This window comes from Ornithorhynchus anatinus, chromosome 2, assembly GCF_004115215.2.
Source record: "Ornithorhynchus anatinus isolate Pmale09 chromosome 2, mOrnAna1.pri.v4, whole genome shotgun sequence".
Classification (NCBI taxonomy): Eukaryota; Metazoa; Chordata; class Mammalia; order Monotremata; family Ornithorhynchidae; genus Ornithorhynchus; species Ornithorhynchus anatinus.
In genome coordinates, this window is record NC_041729.1 from 8,854,280 (window position 1) to 8,880,908 (window position 26,629).

The 26,629-nt window shown below is 45.3% G+C and overlaps 1 protein-coding gene and 1 non-coding gene across 11 annotated transcripts in view; one reads left to right on the forward strand and one right to left on the reverse strand.

Annotated features, from left to right (window-relative positions):
- Positions 1-26,629, forward strand: part of FBRSL1 (fibrosin like 1) — a 736,960-nt gene that overhangs the window by 76,885 nt on the left and 633,446 nt on the right. The gene's annotated exons all lie outside the window — the stretch shown is intronic.
- LOC114809486 lies at positions 4,736-4,863 on the reverse strand. The gene has a single exon (XR_003757270.1). It is a non-coding gene; the product is annotated as a U6atac minor spliceosomal RNA (small nuclear RNA).

Below are 26,629 nucleotides of genomic sequence, written 5' to 3' on the forward strand. Positions count from 1 at the left end.
GGACTGTAAATTCAATGTGGCCAGGGAATGTGTCTATTGTTATATTGCACTCTCCCAAGCTCCTTAATACAGTGTTCTGCACACAGTAAGCGCTCAATAAATATGAGTGACTGACTGCCTGACTGACCTACTGCTGCTCGCTTGTCCTGGTTGGATCGTTCAACTTCCAGGGTCTTGTTGGGAAATGCCGCTCACCAGCCTGAGTCATAGATGGACTTGGATTGGAGGAGCGAGCACAATACTATTCACTTAGGAAGCAGCTTGGACTAGAGGAAAAATCACCGCCTGGGAGTCAGAGGAACTGGGTTCTAATCCCAGCTCTGCCACATGTCTGCTGTGTGACCTTTGACAATCTGTCAATTTCTGTGTGCCTCAGTTACCTCAGCTGTAAAATGGGGATTAAAACCTTGAACACCATGTGGGGCAGGAACTGTGTCCAACCTGATTATCTTTTATCTACTCCAGTTACTAGAACAATGCTTGGCACATAGTAAGTTCTTAACAAATACCACTATTATTATTATTATCATCACCATCACTCCTATTCCTACTAATAGTAATAAAGATGACATTTGTTAAGTGCTTTCTCTATGTCTATGTCTCTATGTACTAAGCACTGGGGCAGATAGAATCAGATTGGACACAGTCCCTGCCCCTCGTGGGACTCATGGTGTCACAGGGAGGGAGAACAGGCATTTCATTCCCATTTTACTGATGGGGAAACTGAAACCCAGAGAAGTTCAGTGATTTGTGCAAGTTACACAGCAGGCAAGTGGCAAATCTGGAATGAGAACCTGGGTTTCCTGACTCCCTGGTCCATGGTCTTTCCTCTAGACCACACCACTTCTTGGGAGGGGCTATAGAACAAGAGATGTCGGACTTGGGCAAGCCTATTAAATTATCCATGCCTCAGTTTCCTCATCTATATAATTTTCCATACTCTTTAGACTGTGAGTACCAGTGGGGCAGAGATTGTGTCGAATCTGTTTATCTTGTAGCGACTATAGTGTTTGGCATAGACTAAGTGCTTAACAAGTGTTACAGTTATTATTATTATTATTAATTATTCTAACAGGATACCTCAGAGTCCTTTGGGGGAAGTTGTTGGCAAAACGTGGAGAGCAGAGCAGATCTAAGTTGGAAGTGAGCATCTCTTTTCAAATAGGGCATCCCAGGAATGTCTCTTCACCTCAGAGCTTTTTGGTAAAAGGGTGCCTTTCTCTCAGGGAAACACAGGGCATTTCTAGGACAGGGAAGTCTGCTTTTGGTACTTAGTGCCTTACTCCCCCACTAGACTGTAAGGTCCTGAATACAAGGGAGCATGCCTCCTAATGCTATTGTCTTCTTCCCTAGTGCTGAGCACAGCTCTGTGCACACAGTAGACACTCACTAAATCAGCGTGGCTCAGTGGAAAGAGCACGGGCTTTGGAGTCAGAGGTCATGAGTTCGAATCCCAGCTCTGCCACTTGTCAGCTGTGTTACTGTGGGCAAGTCTCTTAACTTCTCTGTGCCTCAGTTACCTCATCTGTAAAATGAGGATTAAGACTATGAGCCCCACGTGGGACAGCCTAATTCCCCTGTGTCTACCCCAGCGCTTAGAACAGTGCTCTGCACATAGTAAGCGCTTAACAAATACCAACATTATTATTATTATTATCATTATTATTAAATGTTATTGATTCCATGAAAAGCATCATGGTGGACCAAATGCCAAAGGTTTTTAATGGCCCCAAACTGTCAGACTTCCCTAGCTTTCCCAACTTCCTCCAACACTGAGAGCACCCTCTCAGTGCAAAATTGAAATTAAAATAGGTTCTCCTACCTCTCTTTCTGCATCACTGGTTTGATTCCTAAATACAGAAGATCAGCGGAAATCTCTCACCATTTAAAAGGATTAGAGTTGGCTAGCTGGATTTAGCTGTGGAATTAGCCAGTGCAAGCTCTTTCCTAGTTATGATAGTCTATATAGGTCAAATACAAGGATAAGATTTATTTATCTATGTCTTGCATAAAGTTGGGATACCACTTTTCCACTGAATTCATCAGGCAGTCACGGGCTCTTTTCATACAGTCCTGCTCTGGTCTTTCCTGTTCTGTTCCAAATTGAGTCTTCTCTTAGAAATTCATCTGTTCCTGCTTTTGCCTTTGTCTTTGTTGGGCACTGGCGCTCCTGGGCGTCTCTATGGTGACTTTGTCTGATACATTTGATATCCCCTGCCCCCCCGGCCCACTTATGTACATATCTTTATATATTACAAATTACTTATTCATATGTAATGAGAAGCAACATGGCATAGAGAGATGCAGCGTGGCATGGTGGTTAGAGCACAGACCTGAGATCCAGAAGGACCTGGATTCTAATCTCAGCTCTACCACTTGTCTGCTGTGTTGCTTTGGGCAAGTCACTTCACTTCTCTTTGCCTCAGTTACCTAATCTGTAAAATGGGGATAAAGACGGTGAGCCCCAAGTGGGACAGGGACTGCATCCAACCTGGTAACCTTGTATCTACCCCAGCACTTAGAACAGTGCTTGGCACATAGTAAGTGCTTAACAAATATTATTATTATAGTAATGTCTGTCTCTTCCTCTAGACTGTAAGCTCATTATAGGCAGGGAATGAGTCTGCTAATTCTGTTGTGTTGTACTTTCCCAAGTGATTAGCATAGTGCTCGGCACATAGTGCTCGGCACATAGTAAACACTCAATAAGTATCACTGATTGATTGATTCTGGGACCTGAACGAAAACTCTTTCCTGCATCACCTTTTCCATCTTGCCTTTTTTTGCATTCACCCCAGGAAGATGCACCTACTTTCTGTTTCCCTCTTTGGGCTGGAGTCTATTCACCCTCCCCTGTTGAAAGGTCAGGGTCAGAACTTGATTTTTCCTGGGCGAAGGTTAGTGATTGTGAAAGTCCTGGAAATGGGATCATTCCTGGTGTCTGCAGCCCCTGCCCTCTGCTGGGCTTCCCCCAAACCTCTGACCGCTAGACTGGAAACTCTGGGAGGGCGAGGACCGAGCCTTAAGGGATCAATGAATCGTATTTATTGAGCACTTACTGTGTGCAGAGCACTGTACTAACTGCCTGGGAGAGTTTGATAGAGTTGTAGAAACGTTCTCTGCTCACAGTGAACTTACAGTCTAGAACTGTAAGAACACCTCTATATTGTCATTGAGAGTTGCCAAGTGTCCGGGGCAGTTGTCTACATACAGTTAATGCTGCTGCTACTGCTGCCCAGGCTGAAATAAAGTCAGTCCTATAGGGCAAAAATGATCGGGTTTCGAGGCTGGTTAACTTTGCACCACAGATTGTAAGCTCCTCTAAAGACAGGGATCTTGTCTGGTAACTCTATGGCAGTGCTGTCTCCCAAGTGCTTAGTACAGTGCTCAGCACATGGTAAGCGCCCAGTAAATGTCATTGATTGCTTCTGGTCACCTCATCAGGATTTGGGGGCAGTGAGGGAGGAGCTCGGGTTTCAGACAGAGGGCCAGAGATGGGAGCAAGGATTCTGGGGGAGGAAATGAGTGTTTCCTGCCCAGAGCTTCATTGCACAGTGCAACTCATGCGAGAGAGGCCAAGACGTCTGGTTTTGGGTCCTGCTCAACCACTCTCAAGGGGCAGGTTGCAGTTGACAGAGCTAAATCTATTTAATGGGGACCTTTTTTTCTTCTTTTCTCTCCCTAAGCTTCTGTGCTTCCTGGAACTCAGCCCACTACCTAAGACTCCCATTGCTCAATCTGCCAACATCTATTTTTTTGAGAGCCCTCAGGGTGCTAAGCACAAGTGGTAGTAACGGAAGTAATGTTTATTGAGCTCCCACTGGGTGTAATGCACTGTAATAAGCATTGGGGAAATACAAAATGAAGGAGCGACGCATTCCCTATCCCCAAGGAGCTGAGTCATCATAGATGGTGTTCAGTGAACATTTAATCTGTGCAGTGCACTATACCAAGCGCTTGAGAGGGTACAATATAACAGAGCTGGTATACTTCACTGATTCATTCATTCATTCCGTTGTATTTATTGAGCGTTTACTGTGTGCAAAGCACTCTACTAAGTGCTTGGAAAGTACAATTTGGCAACAGAGACAATCTCTACCCAACATTGGGCTCACAGTCTAGAAGGGGAAGACAACAAAATAAAACAAGTTAGACAGGCATCAACATCATCAATAGATAAATAGAATTTTAGGTATATATGTGTCATTAATAAAATAGAGTAATAAATATATACAAATATACACAAGTGCTGTGGGGAGGGGAAGAGGTATACCCGTTTCCTACCCACAATGAGTTTCCAATCTAGAGGCAGTGATGTAAGTAATTAATTTATATTTTATGGATATGTACATCAGTACTGTAGGGTCCGGGGGGCGGGAATGGGCGGGTGAAGGCGGGTGACGGGACACATCAAATGCCCAAAGGTCACAGATCCAAGTGCATAGACAACACAGAAAGGAGAGGGAGCCAGGGAAAAGAGGGCTTAATCATGGAAGCCTTCTTGGAGGAGATGATAATAATAATAATTCTGTTATTTGTTAAGCGGGTACTATGTGCCAAGCACTATACTAAGTGCTGGGGTAGACACATGGTAATCATATGAAGGAACTGAGGCACAGAGAAGTGAAATGACCTGTCATAGGTCAGGCAGCAGACCACTGGTGGAACCGGGATTAGAACCCATGTCCTTCTGACTCGCAGGCCTTTGCTCTATCAGCTAGACTACAACTGCTTCTCTAAAACATGGTTAGATGCCGTGAAGTCAGTGGCAATGTCTTAACCATACATGTATTGTAAAGGTCATTATGAGCTCTTCTATCCTTCTCAAGGGGAGTGCTAACCTTTTCTCCTTTCCTACAGCACAGATGAGGAAGTAGGCCCATAGAGCTTAAATGACTTGCCCAACACAATACAATAGGCTAGTAGTAGTGGCTGACTCCTGACCTGGGCTCTTTGGACATCAGCTCCGCAGAAGTCAGGTTGCCATGCTGGCCGGGGATGAGGGATGAGCAACCTTCTCTATCCACCATTGCCCCAGTGCTACTTAAGTGATGTTAAGAAAGTCAAAGCAATGATACCCTGGAATGTATGAATTTGCAGGCAATGTATCCCTTATATTTTTACATTGTACTCTCCTCGCCCACCTCCTGCCTCAGTCCAGGAATGACTTTCCTTCTCAATTGCAACAATTCCCGACAGCCTTATTGAAGGCACATCTTCTCCAAGAGGCCTTCCATGACTAAGCCTCCCTTTCCTCTTCTCCCACTCCCTTGACCTGGTATCACCCTGATCCTTTATTCATCGCCCCTCCCAGCACATCTACACTTATGTACATATCTACAATATATTTATTTTTATTAATATCTGTCTCCCCCACTAGGCTGTAAGCTTGTTGTGGCCAGGGAATGTGTTTATTGTTTTATTGTACTCTCCCAAGAGCTTAGTACAGTGTTCTGTACAGAGTAAACACTCAATAAATACAATTGATTGATTTATTGACGTGTTCTTGGCACCTGTCTGCTCTGCCTCCCTCACCCTGCCCAGACCCCTGGGTGGAGATCATCCCCACCCTACCATGTTGGCAATGGTTTGGGGGATTTGCATGTAGAGGGAAATGGGTCCTCTATCTTTGTGAGATCTCAGGCATCTGTTTTTGGTGACAGGAAAGCAGAGAAGAGGAAACCCAACCTTGCAAATTAGTACCAGGCCACAGGGCAGGGCTTGAATGATACCATGCCGTGATTCAGAAAAAGTCAATAAAAATTGGGCTTGGGTTGTTACCAGACTAATGATCAATATAACTGATTGCCCACAGTGACCGGAAGAGCGAATGGAAGTTGTGTGGGCTGGTTGCCACTGGAATCCATCTGCAGGGCTGAGTTAACTGTGAAATTAGCTCTCTTGGGATTCAGATTATGGCCTCCATCCTTCTCCATGTCTTTGAAAGCTCATGGCTGTACTTTCATCATTCCCTCGTACTTCTTCCAGCACATGGAGCCAGAAGTATGAGAGTGTCCAGAGCCTAGGTTTTGCTGCCATGAGATTTGCTAAAATGCAGGCTGGAGATTGACAGCCAGTTTATCCAAGGTTGTAACCGAGGTCTGGATCAGAACCGGCTTGAGGCCTGAACCCACAAAGCCTCGTTAACATTCGGCCTGAAGCTGGAGTGAGGGGAAGGAGAGGTTTCAGTGGTCAGTGGGCGGTGAGCCAGGGTTTTATTGTTATGAGATGTTTTAGAAGGAAACTCTTCCCGCATTGTTTTCCTAAAGTTGAGTTTGCCTGAAGTTCAGTTTGCCAAGGCCCTGGCTCTGGGTGTTTGGGGTGGGCACTTTTGGTGGAAAAAGAAAAGTACCACATTCCAAGTAGGTGTTGTGCCCTCTGACAGCCAGTGTTAAAAGGCCCAAGGAGAAAGCCTGAGCTGATTAAAGTAGAATGGAATTTGCTGTAAGGAATGTGAAAACTGCCTTCTTGTGATTGAATCAAGGTGGCTGCTTGGAGAAAGAGAGAAAGGGGGTGGGGGGAAGAGAGAGAGAGAAGAGAGAAGAGAAAGCAGAAAGTGTGTGTGCGTTATGTCTGCCTCCCACCTAAAGGCTTTGGGTTTCTGAGTCCCAGCTGAAGGATTTCAACTCGGAGAAACCAAGATAACTGACCGAAACCTCCTCTTTCCTTCTGTTTTCTTCCCTCTGGACCGAGAGAAACTCAGTGTGCTTCTGCAGTCTGGCAGAGCCAGGGTTCAGAAAGCCAATTTTCAGGTAAAATCTAATCCTATCAGATATACTGGTCCAAAATTATTAGTCAGCAGGGTGACCGTGGGAGGGAGTTCTGGGGCAAGGAGTCAAGAGAGCAAAGCTCTAGGCCTGGTTCCTGCCATCCACTCATCTGGTTGACCTTGGACAAGTCAGTTCACCTTTCTGGGCTTCAGTGATCCCATTTGTAAAATGGAGAGAAAAATCTCTGATTCTCCCTACCCCTTAAGGAAGGTATGTATTATTTCCTTGGAACTCTTGAGAGTGTCAGCACTGTAGGAATCCCAGGTGTGTGTCGGGGGAGCGGGGGGTGGGGAGGAAATATGGGGGGTGTATGTATGCATGTGCATTTCTTCCAAGTTGCCTCAAGGCTCTAGCAAAGCATTCCCTTGTTCTGGAGCTTACATACAGAGTAGAATCAAATGACACAGGCTACATGTAAGAGCCCAGTTGTTCCCCTTCCCACTACTCCTGGAGGGCACTGCTTCCTTTCCCGGGAGCACATCGAATAGAAAAGGAAGAACTGTGGGATTCAGAGACCTGATCTGGGGCTCACAGGGACAGCTGGTGCACTGTACTCTGGAGGAAGGACTGGCTAAGGGAGATTTGCCACTGGAACAACAATGTAATCACATCCTGCATGTCTACTGCATGTTTCATGTTGGGATCTGAGAGCCATTTGCAACTTATGCACAACCACAAGTGTCCATCCTCCTTGCAGGAACCCTGCCCCAGGGTCTAGTTCCATAAGCAGCACGGCATAGTGGATAGAGCACGGGCCTGGGAGCCAAAAGGCCATGGGTTCTATTCCCAGCTCTGCCACTTGTTCGCTGTGTGACCTTGGGAAAGTCACTTGATGTCTCTGTGCCTCAGTTACCTTACCTGTAAAATGGGGATTGAGACTCTGAGCTCCATGTGGGACAGGGACTGTGTCCAAACTGATTTGTTTGTATCCACCCCAGTACTTAATACAGTGCCTGGCACATACTAAACACTTAACAAATACCACAAGTATATGCTGGGATGAGAAGCAGTGTGGCCTAGTCAACAGAACACAGGCCTGGGAGTCAGAAGGACCTGGGTTCTACTTCCTGCACTACCACTTGTCTGCTGTGTGACCTTGGAGAAGTCACTTCCCTTCTCTGGGCCTCAGTTACCTCATCTGTAAAATGGGGATTAAGACTGTGAGCCCCATGTGGGACATGGCCTATGTCCAACCTGATTAGCTTGTATTTACCCCAGCTCAATCATTTCATTCATTCATTCAATCATATTTATTGAGCACTGTATTAAGCGCTTGGGAGAGTACAGTACAATAATAAACAGACACATTCTCTGCCCACAAGGAGCTTACAGTCTAGAGTCCCTGGCCCATAGCAGGTGCTTAACAAATACAGTAAAAAAAAATATACTATACAACCAGTTGGCCCACGGTGAATCCTTGATGATTACTACTATAAGACCCTGGCTCTCATCTACCAACTCCTCACCCACATTCCCCCTTTGGCTTGGAACCACCCTCCTCCTGCGTATCTGATAGTCCACTACTCTTCCCTCATTCCAAGCCTTCTAAAATCACATCTCCTCCAAGAGGCCTTCTCTGACTAAGTCCTTATTTCCCCTACTCACTTTCCCTTCTGTGTAATCTATGCACTTGGATCCAAACACTTTAGTGCTTGTTACTCACCCCACCCTCAGCACATATGTACCTATCTGTAAACTCTGCCATGTCTGCCTCTCCCTCTCCCTTTTTGTGAGCAGAGATTGTGTTTACTAAATCTATTGTGTTGTACTCTCACAAGCACTTAATACTGTGCTTTTCAGGTAGTAGTTGACTGATTCATTCTGTCCGGCCCTCGTTTTGAGGGTTCTGTGATTCGTCAGGTATTTGAAATGCTTTCTGTGCCGTGCTTTCCTAGCCAAGCAGAAAGTCCCTTATCACACTGACTTTCCTGATCGAACTTAAAAAAGCTGCGTCTTCTGTTTTTCTGACTGTGCATTTTAAAATCGCACTGCAGTGGATCATTTGCTGTGACGTCGCTGAGTTACTGGAGTGAACCAAAGGATAGTATGGCTTTACTAAAAATAAAATGCTTTTTGCTGGCTTCAGGACTGATAAGCCGACACGTCGGCAAGTTCAGCGCCCGTGTTCTCTGCTACCAGAATTAGAAACAGCTTGCCTTTGATGTCTCCTGCCTCCTGTAACTCCAAGGTTTTTGTCCTCACTCAAGCTTGTAAACTTCCTTGCTAACACTGGTTAGAAACTCAGTATCAAAGAGCTGAAACCGTCCCTTAGGCCTTCTTCGTGTGCTCTCTGAAGCCCCTGAACTCTCTCCAAGTCAGTAGGAGTTGCGCGGATGCGAAAAAGACAGGCAGGGTCTATGCGCTGCCTCCCTTCCTATTCCAAGAAGAATTTGGCAGCCGATAGAGTGATGGGCAGATGGGGAGGGGTGGATATAGAGAAGCGTGGCCTAGTGAAAATAGCACATGACTGGGAGTTTAGTGACCAGGGTTCTCATCCTAGCTCTACCACTTGCTTGCTGTGTGACCTTGAGAAAACCACTTGAATTCTCTGGGTCTCAGTTTGCTCATCTGTAAAATGGGGGAATTAAATGCCTGATCCCCCTCTCCTTTAGACTAGGAGCCTAATGTAATAATGGTGTTTGTTAAGAACCTACTATCTGCCAACCACCATACTCAGTGCTGAGTATAAACAGGAAAGTCAGTCCTTGTCCCACAAGAGGCTCACAGTGTGAGGAGGGAGAACCGGTATTGAATCCCCATTTGACAAGTGAGGAATCTGAGGCACAGATTTCAGTGACTTCGCGTCAGGTAAATGGCTGAGCTGGGGTTAGAACCCAAGTCTTCCGACTCCCGGCCCCATGCTCCTTCCACTGGGCAACACTGTTTCCCCAGGCTCTGTGTTTGATCCGATTGTATTGTATCTACCCCAGAGCTTAGCACAGTGCAGTGTGGTCTAGAGTTTAGACCATGGGCCTTGGAGCCAGAAGGCCCTGGCTTCAAATCCCAGCTCCCCCACTTGTCTGCAGTGTGACCTTGGGCAAGTCACTTCTCTGTGCCTCAGTTACTATATAAAATGGGGATTAAGGCTGTGAGCCTCACGTGTCCAACCTGAATACTGATGGACTGGTTCCCACCTGATTACTTGGTATCTGCCCTAGTGCTTAAAACTGAGCGTAGTACGTAGTAAGTGCTTAAATACCATTAGAAATGATAACAAAGAAATACTGTTATAATCAATTATTTCCTGAACCTGTAAGCAAGGCTCTTTCCCCAGCCCTCTAGGTAAATCACAACCTCCTGGCCAGGGACAGTGTATAATCCTGAAAACTACAGATTCTAAACTTCCTGAGGACAGGGATTGTGTCTTCTAATTCTCTTGCAGTGTCCTCTCCCCAAGCACTTGTCCATTGCTCTTTATGTATCAAACCCTCAGAAACATAGTTGGATTGATTGATTAGGCTGTGAACACCATCCAGGACAATAGCAATGACCCCTCCTTAAATGGCAGCCCCATTCACCTGCCAATATAGCTATCCTTGCCAATGGGTTCCAAACTTGTTCAGGCTGGAGCCTTCTTTACTAGCCTGCAAAATTGGCATTAGCCCCAACCTCGCTCCCAAGTGCCACCCAACCGGCCACCCTACCCACCTTCTGCCATTGCCTGTATCTCTGGGCTCCGAGGACACACGCGTTAGCTAGCAACAAACGCTTCAGTGTTCTGCCCCACCTCTTCCTGTCCCATCCTCACACTCAGGGACACAGAGTTCCAAGTGAAGCTAATAAAGAGATCAGGGGAGACAGATCTGTCTGGCTTCTGATCCCACAGCAGTTTGCCTGGTTGCTTTAAATAATGCTTAATCCCTCCACTAGCTCCGTCTTTATTTTCACCTTGAGGAAGAGCCTTCTTTACTAAAATACATAAGACAAATGAGAAGCAGTGTGACTTAGTGGATAGGCCACGGGCCTGGGAATCAGAAGAATTTATGTTCTAATCCTGGCTCTGCCATTTTTTTGTTGTATGAACTTGGGCAAGTCATTTAACATCTCTGTGCCACTATTACCTCATCTTTAAAATGGGTATTAAGACTGTGAGCCCCAAGTTGGGCAGGGACTCTGTCCAACCCGATTTGCTTTTATCCACTCTAGCACTTAGTGCAATGCCTAGCACACAGTAAGCGCTGAACAAATACCACAGTTATTATTATTACTGCATCTGTAAAATGGGGATTAGGACTGTCAGCCCCATGTGGGACATGGACTGTGTCCAACCTGATGAGCTTGTATCTATCCCAGCGCTTAGTGCAATGCGTGGCACATAGTAAGTGCTTAACAAATACCATAAGAAAAAAATGAGTTGTGGTGAATGATCTCTCTTTAGCTTTGCACCCAACTAAAAATTTCCCCAGTCTCCCTGGTTCAGACCCCCCTACCCTCATCAATCAATTAATAATGTTTATTGAGTGCTTACTGTGTGCAGAGTACACCGTACTAAGCTCTTGGAAGAGTAATAATAATTGCGGAAATTGTTAAGCGCTTACTATGTGCTAGGCACTGTACTAAGCGCTGGGGTAGATACTTGCAAATTGAGTTGGGCACAGTCCCTGTTCCACATCAGGCTCACAGTCTTAATCCCCGTTTTGAAGATGATGGAACTGAGGCACAGAGAAGTTAATTGAACTGCCCAATGTCACACAGCAGACAAGTGGCAGGTCTGTGATTAGAACCCAGATCCTTTTGACTCCCAACCCTGGGCTTTATCCTCTAGACCACTCTGCGTTCTGTGACCACAACAAGTTTACAGTCTAAAGGTGGATACAGACATTATTATAAATAAATTATGGATATGTACATAAGTGTCTTGAGGTTGAGAGTGAATAAAGGACAGTAAGGGGTGGAGATTACCAGAAGGCAGTTTGGTTATTTAGAAGCAGAGAGCTGGCCCTTTAAATGTCCCCAGGCTTTCCTGTTTTACAGCTCACCCATCTCCTGATTCTATTCCCTGTGAGGCAGCATCAACCTCACTTCGGAGAGGCTTTCCAAGTTAGAAAAGTGGCCTGGGAGAGGGGGTTGCCCCTTCCCCCATTAGCAGCCTCCACGCACCAACCAACTTTCTGTCCCCACCCTCCCCCGTGCCCCCTTTCGGACCCAGCACCGTGGTTTTGCCATCTTCAGGGACAAGAAAGTGACTCCCAAAATACCCCGACACTTGGCTCTCCCGTAGGTGAAAACAGAGGGTCTGGTTAGGAGCTAAAGGCAGGGGAGGGAAGGCAGGCTTTGGGGAAGTCGTTCTGGGTGTAAACGATTGCAGAAAAGTATTTTTGGCAAGTTGTCAGGTTGTGCAAATTACTTGGCAAAAATGCTAATTCCCTTGTTAAACTGAGCAATCGCCTGAAAGATATCCAATTGCCCCCGCCTCCTTTTTTTCCAGGCAAAAGAGGGCATGATTTGCTGAATCGGTTCTGCATCTTTTTCTTTCTTTTTTTTTTTTTAATACTGTACAAAGTGCTCCATTTGTGTTGAACACCTGCAGCGCCGGCACTAAGCCACCGACGTCTTGGTAGAATTACGTTTTTGGCCTAGAGCCTGTTTTATGTCTGAGGCTGGAGACTGATATCCTGTGCTGTCAGTGGTTTCCTGCACCACTGGCTACGCATCTGTGTGGCTTTCAGTTCCCCATTGTGGGGGCATCACAGGGGGGAAGACTCTGTGTTTCTTAATCCTGTAGTCCCGAGCGGCCAGGTGAAGGGTCTTTTGGACTCCCATTTAGACAGAAGAACCCATGCCTGCACCCAGATATCGATGAATTGAAGCTTTCCCCCCAAAACCTCCTTAACCTCAAGAATCTTCCCCTCACCAAAAGGGGATTTAATGATTAATAAAGAGCTCCTTTAGACTACTTTTAACCTGAGGCTATTAGGCGGCAACCAGAGAGAGAGAGGGGTGGAAATGTAATATTCTTCTCTCTCCTTTCACCCATCTGCTTCAAAGAGGGAAAAATTGGAAGCATTAAGGATTTGATTCAACACCTGTTAGGTTACTCAAGGAAGTACAAAGACTTTACCAGGCGATTAAGAAGAAACATATGGTAGGCAGGAAAGTGGAAACGGTGCCAATCGGTCTGTTTAATCAATCAAACTTGTAACAATCACTGCTATTGTCCATATCCTTGATAAATAATTGGACCTGTGAAATACCGTTTAATGTAATGGAGAACTTTACTAATTGGCTGTCTAAGCCACTAGGATAAAAGATGCCCCACTCTACTTTTTTTTCCATTGATGTTTCAGAGCTCCTGTTAAAGGGTGGATTTTCAGAGGAGATAAGAGCAGGATTTATACCTCCTCATTACCTGGCTTCGCAGGTTGTCTGAGGGGGATGGGGTAAAAATATCAGTCTGAAAAAGAAATCTCAGAAATTTGTGATTGATTTTTATTTCCTCTTTTGGCATGACTGCTGGAAAGTAAAATTGACATAATAAAGGAATTGATTAGTGCAGAGCATGCAATACCTGTTTTTTATCCCCATTTGTTATGTATTTTCTCTGGTGTAATGCATTTATTGCAGCCTTGGAAATAAGCAGAAATGCACCAGCTTCAGTTTGCCATGACACCTGGCCTAGCTGATACATATTTTGGCTGCAGCCTAGTGTTTGTCAGGGATGAATGTTATTTATGTTTTGTATTGCAAGGTCTACTGAAAAGAGGATGGGATCAGAAGCTAGGAGATCAGGGTACTGATCCTGGTTCTGCCACTTGCCTGCTGCCTGACTTTTGTCAGTTCACTTAACCTCTCTATGCCTCAATTTGTAAAATGAGGATTAAAAAACTTGTTCTTATCCCTCTTGTTAACCTGGCCGGGAGTTCAGGGACTATGTCCAATCTAATGATCTTCTAGTTGCCTCAGTACCTAACATACAGTGAGGACCGAATATTATTATTGTCATCAAAGGAACTTGACCCATCTTTACCCACTCACCCAAGCATGGAGTGGAGGGAGCATATAACCAGTGCTGTGTAGTCTTGGATGTAAAAACTGGTTAGGGATGGAGTTTGCGGAAACAAGATCAAATCTAATTTAATCTTGGCTATTTTCTTTACATAAAGGGGCCTCCTTTTGGCCGGATACAGTGTTACAATGACTGGCATACAGTAGTGCTTAACAAATACCACAATTATTATCAGTACTATTATCATTATACTAAGAGGCTATTTTTATGAGCAACAGTTTTGTGGTAAAATCTCCCGCCCGACCACACACACTCACTCTGCCCCTCTACCATGGTGAACCTGTGACAGGGGCCATTAGGAGGGGTGACCAGGCCGCTGACACAGAGGAGGGAGCCCAGCTTGAATCTCGGAACTCTCTCTTAAATAGCCTCATTTTCCAACCTTCTCCATTGGGTGGAAGAGACTTTGGTGAGCACGGAGTGGAGGAAATGGCAGCAGGCCCCTTTCCAACCATCATGTGACAGAATGAGGGCCTATCATCTGTGTTCACTTAGCATGCCAGCCATCTCCCTTCCTCCCGGTAATGTACCTCCTGTCACATCTTAATGATTAATTATCTCCTGGCACCATGTGTTACCAGGCAATATGCATTTGCTTAACAGCTAGCAACGACTCCACACATCCTCCACTGGTTTAGTCCCCGGAGACGTTTCAGACACTAATAGCACTTGGCTTTGGGAAATAACCGCAGCAGCTTGTGACATCCAAATTTTGTTTCATTCACCAAAAGTCTGGGACCTTCCCATCACAGGCCCTCACTGAGGGCTCAGAAAGCCTGGCCATTTTAGGGAATTTCACCGGTTGAGGTGTTAGGTTGAGTTTTGTTTGGGGATAAAGGATTTCTGCTGTGGAGTGATTTCTTATAAGGCATTTTAAAGCTTCAGTCTGTTATATTGTACTCTCCCAAGGGCTCAGTACAGTACTGTGCACATGATAAGCCCTCAATAAATTTGACTGGCAGGTTCCTCTTGTGGTTAAACCTCAGGTTGCAAAGAGGACAAGGACTAGGGAAAAATGAACTGGAAAACTAGAGCAGGGAGGAGATTTAGAGAACCTCCACCTGCAAGGGAGAAACCAAGTGAAGAGGTGTCTTTAAAAACTATGGAAAGATGCTCTCTGCCTGCTCGGAGATGATATTTCACATCTTCCTTTCGTTCCTCTGAAAAGCCAGATTCCTGGGTCCCCTGGGGGAAAAATTAGTGTAGTGAGGGAAAGCTGCAGGATGTAAAGTCACAGCAGCTGGGCCGTTATTGCCCCAGATTCCTGCCCTGGTTGGCTCTCTTTAAGCTCACTGTAGGCAGGGAAGGTGTCCAGCAACTCTGTTATATTGTACTCTCAAGTGTACTGCGCACAGTAAGCATTCAATAAATACAATTGATTGATAGCTCCAGGGAAGCCTATCTGTGGTGGGAAGTAATAGTAATCTGTAGGGCATTTATTAAGCACTTGATATATACAAGGTAATGAGACTGTACACAGTTCCTGGCCCCCAGAGGACTCACAGTCTATTGTATTCTCATTTTCAGATGAGAACTGAGGCCCAGAGAGGTTATGAGTTTTGCCCAAAGTCACACAGAAGGCCAGTGGCAGAGCTAGGACTTGAACCCAAGTCTCCTGGCTCTCAGTCCCTTGTTTTTTCCATTAGGCCATGTGGCCTAAACTCCTGTTGTGTGAGTGTGTGTGTGATAGAGAGAGATGGTGAAGAGAGAGAAAGAACTAACTCTCTCTGGGTGACTCTCTCCTTCTGGGGGTGTGAAAGATTACCCCTGGCCCTGCATTTCTGTCTCCTTTTCTCTTCCTCTTTTCTCCCTTATGTCTCTTCCATCTCTGGACCTTTAGTGCCCACCCTAGGCCCCACTTGAACTCCAGAAAATCTGCTGTCTTGAGGAGATAAGCTACCATTTCTGTAAACCTCCTCCTCTCTCCCAAGCGTCTGCTGGTTGTGGAGTCTTGGATTAGCAGGTTACTGTTTGTTTGGGTAAGGGGGGCTGGGGTGTGATTGCTGAGAGGAAAAGAATCAGTAGGGAGGTGTTTGGTGACAGCAGCCAGCTCGGTTGTGGAGACTGGGTGACTGACATTACTGAGAGGGTTTGAGCAGTGGAATTTCTTCACTGGGGGGTGGGGGAAGGGAGGGAGGAACTTCTTGGATTGTATTTGCCAAGTTATAATTACTTTTATCTCTGTGTGGTTGGTTTACTACAGGACAATTAGTCATTTTATTGGTACTGCATAGTAATAACATTTAGGGGAGCTAAAATTAGCAGCACAAAACAATTGTTTCAGAAGACTTCACTGGGGACTATACAGAGTGAACTACCTGCATTGCTTTTGTTTAGCAGAAGTAAAGTAAATTAATCTTTTAGGGATAATTCCCTTCTGTCCCTCCACTGCAAGACTGTTCATATTTTAATCAATCAGTAGTATTTATTGAGTGATTACTATGTGCAGAGCACTGTAATAATAATGATAATTATGGTATTTGTCAAGCACTTACTATGTGCCAGGCACTGTACTAAGCACTTGGGTGGTAACAAGTAAATCGGGTTGGACACAGTTCATGTCCCATGTGGGGTTTACAGTCTCAATTTCTATTTTATAAATGAGGTAACTGAGGCACAGAGAAGTGACTTGACTTGCCCAAGGTCACACAGCAGACAAGTGGCAGAACCAGGATTAGAATCCATGACCTTCTGACTCCCAGGCCTGTACTCTATCCACTATGCCATGCTGCTTCTCATACTGTACTAAGTGCAAGGGAGAGTATAGTGCAGTAGGATTGATAGACACGTTCCCTGTGCATAATAAATTTGTAGTCCAGAGGGGGAGACATTAATCTAAAAAAAATTTATAGATATGTACATAAGTGATATGGGGCTGAAGGTGGGGTGAATACCAAATGCCCAAAGGATAGAGATATAAGTGCACAGGTGACACTGAAAGGAGAGGGAGTTGAGGGGGGAAAGCAGGCTTAAGTGGGGAAGGTCTCTTAGGGGAGATGTGACCTTAATAAGACTTTCAAAGGTGCGGAGACAGGGAATTCCATCAATCATCGTCATCACCAATGATATTTATTGAGCGTTTTCTGGGTGCAGAGCACTGTACTAAGCGCTTGGGAGAGTACAGTATAACAGAGTTGATAGACATGTTCCCTGATCACAATGAGCTCTCAGTCTAGAAAGAAAACATGGGAAAGGGGTTGGTGGTGAACTAGGCAAGATTGGGGCACAGTGAGTAAACTGGCGCTAGAGGAGAGAGTTTTATGGCCTGGGCTACAGTAGGAGAATAGAGAGGTACGGTAGGAAGGGGCAAGTTGACTGCGTGCTTTAAAGCCAATGGTAAAGGAGTTTGGTCAGGCAGATTGGACAATATTACCCGTGACTACAGAAGTGTGTGTATATTTTTGGCCTCAGTTGGTGGATGCCTAATGGATAGAGCTTGGGCCGCTGAGTCAGAAAGCTGTGGTTTCTAATCCCAGCTCTGCCACTTGTCTGCTGTTTTACCTTGGGGAAGTTACTTCACTTCTCTGTGCCTGAGTTACCTCAACCGTAAAATGGGGATTAAGATTGTGAGCCCCATGTGGGACCTGGATTGTGTACAACCTGATTACTTTGTATCTACCCCAGCACTTAGAACAGTGCCAGACACATACTAAGTGCTTAACAAATACAATTTAAAAAAAATTTGGAAAGAAGAGTGTTGGGAAAATTTATACCTTAGTATTGCATTGGCCAGATATAAGGGGGCAGTTCTACTTGTTCAAGACACTCTGAAGGACACCATTTTTTTAAAGTGGTATTTAAATGCTTACTACATGTCACACTGTTCTGGGCATGAGGTAGATACTAATGAATTAGGTTGGACACAATCCATGACCTGCATGAGACTCACAGTTTAAGTAGGATGGAGAACAGGAGAACTGAGGCATGGAGACTTGCCTAAGGTCACACAGCAAACATTCAGCAGAGCTGGGATTAGAATTCATGTCCTTTGACTCCTGGCTTGTGCTCTTTCCATGTATGTGGCAGATGCCCATCTAGGGACCTGAGAGTCCAGATGCATGAAATATAGTGGGTGTGGCTAAATTCCTCTTTGTTTTGTTTGGGTGCACAGGGAAGAAGCCACAGGAGAACTGGATCAGAAGGGAACGGAACAGGAAGATGTTAGCCACGGTTTCCTAGTGTTTCCTCTTCAGTGTAGTAATAATAATAACAATAAGCAGCATAGCTTAGTGGAAAGAGCATGGGCTTGGGAGTCAGAGGTTGTGGGTTCTAATCCCAGCTCTACCACTTGTCAGCTGTGTGACCTTGGGCAAGTCACTTAACTTCTCTGGGCCTCAGTTACCTCATCTGCAAAATAGGGATGAAGCTGTGAGCCCCATGGGGGACAATATGATTACCTTGTATCTATCTACTCCAGTGCTTAGATCAGTGCTTGGCACATAGTAAGCGCTTAACAAATACCAACATTGTTAAGTGCTTATTATGTGCCAAGCACTGTTCTAAGCACTGAGGTAGATACAAGTTAATCAGGTTGGATACAGTCCCTGTCCCACATTGGGTTCACATTCTCAGTCCCCATTTTACAAATGAGGTAACTGAGGCCTGGGGAAATGAATCGACTTGTCCGAGGTCACACAGCAGACATGTGGCAGAGCTGGGATTAGAAACCAAGTCCCTCTGACTCCCAGGCCTATACTCGTCCACAAAGCCACACTACTTTTGCAGATACAGAAGGGGTGGGGGGCGCTTGTGGGTGGCAAGCAGAATGGGCTTAGGAGGGGCAGGCAGTCTTTGAAGAGCTAATACGTCAGACCCATCTTGAGCCCTGCTCATCTTTGTTTGGCTCCTGGTCAAGCGAGTGTGGGAATCCAGCCGCAGCTCCAGAGTCTATAAGGGCCAGGACCCTTGGGTTCCTAAAGATTTCTGTGATCTCTGTTAACTTCTTACTCTGCGCCCAGCCCTGAAGGAGTCCCCACCTCTCCTGGAGGAGACCTGGTGGAGGGGGAGCCTGGAATGTCCAGTGCAAACAGCTGTGGGGATGGAGGCAGAGCCAGGCACTTTTTTTCCACAGCGAGAAGCCGATGTGGTCCATGGCCCTATATCTCCTCCACCCGCTCTATGAAAGATACAGAGCAAGTCAGTGAAGTTCTTCATCCTCTTTCAACCAGCTTGTCAAAACAGCTTGTTGAGCCCATTCCCAGACCCAGACTTATTACGTTAGGGATTGATGTAAGGTGGACTATCACCTGCTCTGTCACAGAGCCAGAGAGATTCTCCCAGCTTGAAAAGACTGACACAATTCTTTAGCGCCAGCTTATTCACTGTGTCCCGTTATAATCTCTCTTGCCACTGACCCCCTTTCCCACATTGTCCTCCTAGTATGAAACCCCCTCCCCTCCAAATCCTCCAGACCCCCACTCTTCCATACCTTCAAAGCATTATGAAGAACACGTCTCCTTCAAGATGCCTTCCCCAACTAAAGCCCTCTTTCCCCAACTCACTCTCCGTTCTGCAACATCTGTGCACTTGAATCTGAGATCATTGGACATTTGATATTTGCCCACCCTCAATCTCACATTTATGTACATAAATTTAAATTACATATTACATTATTTATTCATATTAATGCACATATCTCCCCCTCTAGACTGTAAGCTCCCTGTGAGCAGGGAACGTCGGCTAGCTCTGTTGTACTTTCCCAAGCATTTAGGATAGTGCTTTGCACATAAGTAAGTGCTCAATCAATACCACTGAGTGACAATACAGGGAACAATTAGAGTTGAAGCTAGCATCTGAGGACCCCAATGTAAATTCTTGCATGGTTGCAATAATACTGTTTAGCAGTAGCTTCCCAGTTGTATTTGTTTAAAGAAAGTATTTTGAAATAACAAAGGATGATGAAATGAATCCATGGTTTTAGGGGACTAAGTTTTGGAAGACCTGGGTTCTAATCCTGCCTCTGTCACGTGCTGTTATGTGACCTTGGGCAAGTCACATAACCTCTCTTTTTGCATCTGTAAAATGGGGATGCAATATTTTGATGCCCCTTAGACTGTGAGCTCCATGTGGGACTTGGAGTGTGTCTGACCTCATTATCTTCTATCTACCCCAGTGCTTGGCAGATAGTAAGTGCTTCACAAATACTATCATTATTATTGAATGATAAGGGAAGTGTTCAGAATGAAGTGCCTTGCCACTGGCAGATACTTTTAGCAAGTAAATATGTTTTCCACTATACCCTTTCCATCCAGAGAGAACTGACTGCGGAGAGCAGTGACTTGTGAAAATATCAAATGTTTCATTTTAAACTGAAGACCTGAACCCTGGGTTAAAATGGCTTCCCTTCCAAATCTCTCTTTCCATGTCCAGCCAGCCCTCCTCTGTTTCACAGTAGAGTGACCGAAGTTGACCTGCTCGTGTCCCCTGGTGCTCTGCGGCCAGCCTAATGAGCTGCTGGGGTTGGTTAGCATAAGTTTGTGATTCATCAAATCTGACATTATCAGTTTTTCCCGAAAGTAACAATTTTTTTCCTGTTGCTGTTTTCCTCAGACATGATCAATAGCAGATACTGTTTGTGTGTGTGTGTGTGTGTGTGTGTGTGTGTACACGTGCGTAGGAGAGCTTTTCTTCTTCATCATGAAAGTTGTTTCTATCTACGTCAATTTTTTTTTCCTGAGGTGGGGTACTTGTGACCCAGTCAGAGAAGCAGCATGGTGTAGTGGATAGAGCATGGGCCTGGTAGTCAGAAGGTCATGGGTTCTGATCCGGGCTCCACCATTTGTCTGCTGTATGACCTTGGGCAAGTCACTTCAATTCTCTGTGCAACAGTTACCCCATCTGTAAAAAAATGGAGATTAATAGTGTGAGCCCATTGTGGGACAGGGACTCTGTCCAACTTGATTAACTTATATCTACCCCAGCATTTTGAACAATGTTTGGCATATAGTAAGTGCTTAACAAGTTCTATAATTATTTAAGCTCTCAGCAGTGTTCTCTCAATTCCCCACTCAATCTGTCTTTGGGGATCAGGATTTCAGAGATGATGAATGAAAATTGAATGCTTTCTTTTCAGCTCAGCCAGACTAATGTAGAGACCTGTTGTTGATCAGACTGGCATCGTTGCAGGACATACAACTAATCCTATCTGGAGGCATTTGTGTCAGTGACGGTTCTCCACCTTGCAGCCAAATGTTTAAACTTCCCTCCCCTGCCAAAATTTTACAAGCTAACCAGCCCATCATCTTGCCCACGCCGATTCCTCCGTACTTCAGTCTGGGCCCCTTGGGCGTAGGGTAAATCAGTAGTCTTCATTGAGCGCCTAAAGCTTGGAGAATCTTGTGCTAAAATAATGTTGGTATTTGTTAAGAGCTTACTATGTGCAGAGCACTGTTCTAAGCGCTGGGGTAAACACAGGGGAATCAGGTTGTCCCACGTGGGGCTCACAGTCTTAATCCCCATTTTACAGATGAGGGAACTGAGGCACAGAGAAGTTAAGTGACTTGCCCACAGTCACACAGCTGACAAGTGGCAGAGCTGGGATTCGAACTCATGAGCCCTGACTCCAAAGCCCGTGCTCTTTCCACTGCGCCACGCTGCTTCTCACACAGTAGAGTTAGTAGACACCATCCCTACCCTCAAGGAGCTTACAGTTATTAATCTCTTCAACTGTATAAAAGGGGAAAGAAGCAGTGTGAAAAGTCATGACACTATTTCTTTTTTCCATTTCACTTGAAAGGATTGGAAGAAAGCCCTCAATCATTCATTAAAACTGGGACAGAATTCTTGAAGCAGCATGGTCTTGGGTACTATCAATCCTATTTATTGCATGTTTACTGTGTGCAAGATCCTGTACTAAGTACTTGGGAGAGTACAATATTACAAAATTGGAAAACATGTTTCCTGTCCACAGTGAATTTACATTCTAGAGCAGGAGACAGATATTAATAGATATAAATTATGGATATGTACATAAGTGCTGTGGGGGTGAAGAAGGGGTCAATAAAGGCTGCAAATCCAAGTGCAAGGGTGGCACAAAAGGGAGTGGAATAAGAGGAAATGAGGGCTTAGTTGGGGAAGGCCTCTTGGAGGAGGTGTTCTAATTCCAGCTCCAGCACTTTTCTGCTGTATAACCTTGTGGAAGTCAGTTCTCTGTGCCTATTACCTCATCTGTAAAATCGAGATTAAGACCTTGAACCCTGTATGGGAGGTGGACTGTGTCCAACCTGATATTGTATCTACCCCAGAGTTTAGTACAGTGCCTGGCACATAGTAAGCACATAATAAATACCATAAAAAACCCCAAAAGACTCTTGAGTTATTGGCTAATGAAGTACTGAAACATGTGTCAGTTTAGATGGCCACATCTGGGTGGAAAATCAGGCTTGTTGGCCTGCTACTCCAGGCAAACGGTGGTGTTAAATTAGCCCCCGGAACCATAGTTTGGAGGGAGGAGAAATTTTTCAGACTATTCCTCCTCCAATCCCCTCTGTAAACCTTTTCTCCTTGCATAGTGATGGGTGGGCATTTTTTTTATCCTGGCCCTTTCAAGGGAAGTTGGGGCCCTATGGGCCTGGGACTAGTCTCTGTTCCTTCCCTGTCGAGGTCGGCTTTTAGCACAGAACTACTTTCTCAGAGACCTCAGGGGAAAGGGGAAGAAGCTACTGGAACTGCTGTGTAACACTCTACATACTGCGAACGCTAATGGTCTCCTTGCTTGTGAAAAATCATTTCCCCGACATAACCTGCTGATATTGCTTTGTGTCATTAAGAAGCATCAGTTTGGAGAGAGCGAAGAGTATTGAGCCAATGTTCTGTTGTTTAGGAATCGCTTTCAGAGTGTCAACCAATGACCCGTTGTCTCAGCCCCCAATATTTCTCCACAAAGATAATATTAAAAACAAATGGTGGCCCCCAGTTAATGGTTTTGAAAAGTTAGCCAATATTTTGGAGGGCTACTGTCAGTCAAGGGTATTTGAGACACATATCCAAATTTATTGGGGTGTTCTTTTATCAATGTTTATAGGGGCTATGTGACCTTGCCTTCATAATAAAATGAGAAAAGAAATAGATCAAGAGTTTTGAAGAAGAGGGAAAATTTCTTAAATCATCAGGAAAATGAATAGTTATTGTTAGGACAAGTGCTAGGCACCTTTAAGAACATGTGCCTGTTTCATTCCATGAAATTAGCATGAAATAAGTGTGTCCTCAATCAACCAATGAAACTTGAATGCCCACAAAGTGCAAAACACTGTACAAAATGCATAGGAGAATACAACAGAAACCAGACATCCATTGGCTGCCCTCAAGAAGTTATGAGGAGACAAATAGTTTATTTTTTGATTCATTCATTTTAGGAAACAGGGCTCACATGTTGCTAAAATTCCTACAGTGGCAAGCCAATGGAGGCCTACAGCAATCCAGCCCAGTGCAACAAATTTGGTTGACATGATCCTTGCTCTCAGTGAGCTTACAGTCTCCAGGGGGAGACAGACATTAAGATAAATTACAGATACTACACAGCAAGCATGGGGATAGATACAAGATAAGCACATGGGACACAGTCCCTGTCCCACAGTGGGCTAATGTTCTAAGACTAGCTAATAAACAAAAATAAAGTAAATGGATATTTAAGATCCTCACCTGAAGACTGAAGTAAGAAAACCCAAAAGAGATATTCAATCCCCTTCTTCTGTGGTAAGAGAGAGAGGCAGACAGACACACTTCTTATCCCTGTGGATCCTGCTGGTCAGCTGACTGAAGCTGATGGAAACTTCTATTCACTGATCTCTCTGCTTCCTATCTCTCCGTACTTCAGTTCTTACTTCGCTTTGCTGCCCAGATCATTTTTTTCATAAGCCTATAACTTGGGCATTATCTTCATTCAACCCACATATTTGCACTCTCCTCAATCCTCTCTGTTAAACCTTCACAATTTCACTAAAATCTGCCCCATCCTCTCCATCCAAACTGTTTTCATGTTAATCCAGGCACTTACCCTGTACCTCTTCAATTACAGTATCAGCCTCCTTGTGACCTTATTGCCTCCGTACTTCAGTCCACACTTCACTATGTTTCCACATCATTTTTCTAAAAAAAGACGTTTGAGTTCATGTTTTCCCCACTCCCCAAGAGTCTCTGGGGGTTGCCGATCCACCTCCACGTGAAATAGAAACTCCTTACTATTGCCTTTAAAGTACTCAATCACCTGCTCACTCCTGCCTCACCTGACTTCTCTGCTACTACAACCCAGCCCACACACTTTGCTCCTTTAATGCCGGCCAACTGTTATACCTCAGTCCCTTCTATCTCACTACTGACCTTTCCTCCACCTCTTCCTTCTGGTCTGGAGCCCCCTCCCCCTTCGTATCTGACAGAGGATCACTCTCCCCACATTCAAAGCCTTTTTAAAATCACATCTTCCCCCCACACCAGAGGCCTTCCCTTACGAAGCTCTCACTTCCTCTACTCCCTTTCTTTTGTGCGTCGCCCTTGTGTTTGGTTCTGTACTCTTTATTCACCCCACTCTCAGCACTCATGTAATCAGTCAAACAATGAGCATAAAGTCCAAGGACAGTTCATATTTGTAATTTACTTACTTGCCTGTCTCCCCATCTAGACTGGAAGCTCCTTTTCAACAGGGAACACGTCTAAACAGATGTTACATTGTACTCTCCCAAGTGCTTAGTACAGTTCTCTGGACACAGTTAAGAGTGCAATAAATGATTCATTGCTTGACTGATTTAGACATGTTCCCTGACCACATGGAACAGGTATTTAAGTTAGATATGTACATAAGTGCTGTGGGGCTGAGGGAGGGGTGAGTAAAATGTACAAATCCAAGTGCAAGGGTGATGCAGAGGAGAGTGTGGGAAGAGGAAATGAGAGCTCAATTGGGGAAGGACTTTTGGAGGAAATGTGATTTTAATAAGGCTTTGAAGGTGGGGAGAATGATTGTCAGCAGATAGGAAGGGGGAGGGAGTTCTAGGCCAGAGACAGGACGTGGGTGAAGGGTCAGAGGCAAGATAGATGAGATTGAGGCAAATGTCAGGGCTGAGCCCCCTTCCTCCTCCCACTCTAAGCATGAAAGTAATAATGGAAAATGGCAGCTGTTCCCTATACCCAATTCCTTCCAGTGGCTTTCAGAAGCCGGAACTGCCTCCACAGAGCTAAAGGATTCAGTGGATAATCTATCCATCTGTCCATCTCTCATGCACTCGGGGACTGGCCTGAGGTCTTCTGGTAAGCAACTGAGCACAGGTCTGTCTTTTAATCTACGAGTACATCCTGGGAATCAGCTTCGTCTTGCTGTAGCATAGAGGAGTTACAATTCTGGAATCTCTGTGGAGGCCGGGAACTATATTGCCCCGAGAAGAATTGACTGCAGAATTGATCTGTGAACCCCTCCGGGCTACTTATCTGCATCGCCTGGGGCCTGGCTGTTCACTTCCAGGCCTGCCTGCAGGTGTCGGCTGGTCGGTGTGGGTAATAGGATTAAATGGCACGGCTGCTGCTAATCCCCTTTGGAGAAAAAGTAAAAATCTTCCAGCATATTTATGGTGTTGATGTAAGGGGAACAGATTTGCTCCACGGGGGAGTTGTGGTGAATGAATTGACAGTCTGAGAGGCAGACAATTGGATAAAGGCAGCAAAACATGCCACTCCAAAGCTGTTTAAATCATAATAATGTGAATTGTGAATTTATTACAACGTGCACCTCCTCAGGGGAAAGGGAGTGGGAGCAAGCTCTGAAGAGGATTTTGTAAACATGGAAAACAATAAGAGTTTTTCCTGCCGCCGCGTCCCCAGAACCGGGAGGGCGTCTGGAATTCCGGGCATGGCTGAGACCGGCTCCCACCTAGCGGGCTGCTGGGCACACGATGTTCCCACAGACCCAGCTGGGCCGGGCCTGGCATACGATCTCCCCCTGAGCTGAGGTTGGGGATTACCCCGGGATGACGCTCTATAGTGGGGAGGAGGGAATCTCCCGTGGCCGTGCTTCTGTCCATCCATCCACACCTATGAGGAAGCCACATATTGCCAAGGAGAAGAATGTGGTGATTTGACAGCTCAGACATCTGTGAGTTCTCCTCCTTTCTGTAATAGCTTTTACTGATGGCAGGGATGGTGTCTATCGACTCTGTTGGATTATAATAATAATAATTATGGTATTTAAGCGCTTACTATGGGCCAACCACTTTTTTAAACCCTGGGGTAGATACAAGGTAATCAGGCCAAACACAGTCTGTGTGCCACATGGGAGTCACAGTCTTAATCCCGATTTTACGGATAAGGTAACTGAGACACAGAGAAGTTAAGTGCCCAAGGTCACACAGCAGGCATGTGGTGGAGTTGGGATTAGTACCCACATTCTCTGACCCTCAGACCGCCCAAGTGCTTAATACAGTACTCTGCACATAGTAAATGCTCAGTCAATGCCGCTGACTGTGAATTTGTTGTGGGCAGGGAGCATGCCTGCTAATTCTGTTGCATTATCCTCTCCCAATTGCTTAGTACAGTGCTGTGCACATAATAAGTGCTCCATGGATTGATTGACTGACTGGGAAAGCAGAGGGCGCATTACACCTGAGCTCTGTCTGCTCTGTCAAGGTCCTGAATCGCTTTCTTTGGCAGTGAGGGGATTGCCAGAGCTACTTCTCCAGGCCTCAGTTCCCCTATATGTAAAATGGGGATTGAATACTTGGTTTCCCTTCTTCTTAGATTGTGAACTCCTTGAGGGACAGATATTTGATTTGATCTTATTTGATTGGCTTGGGCCTGCCCCAGTGCTTGGCATCTAATATATTTTTTTCTTTTTTAGTTGGTATTTAAGTACTTACTATGGGCCAAGCATTGT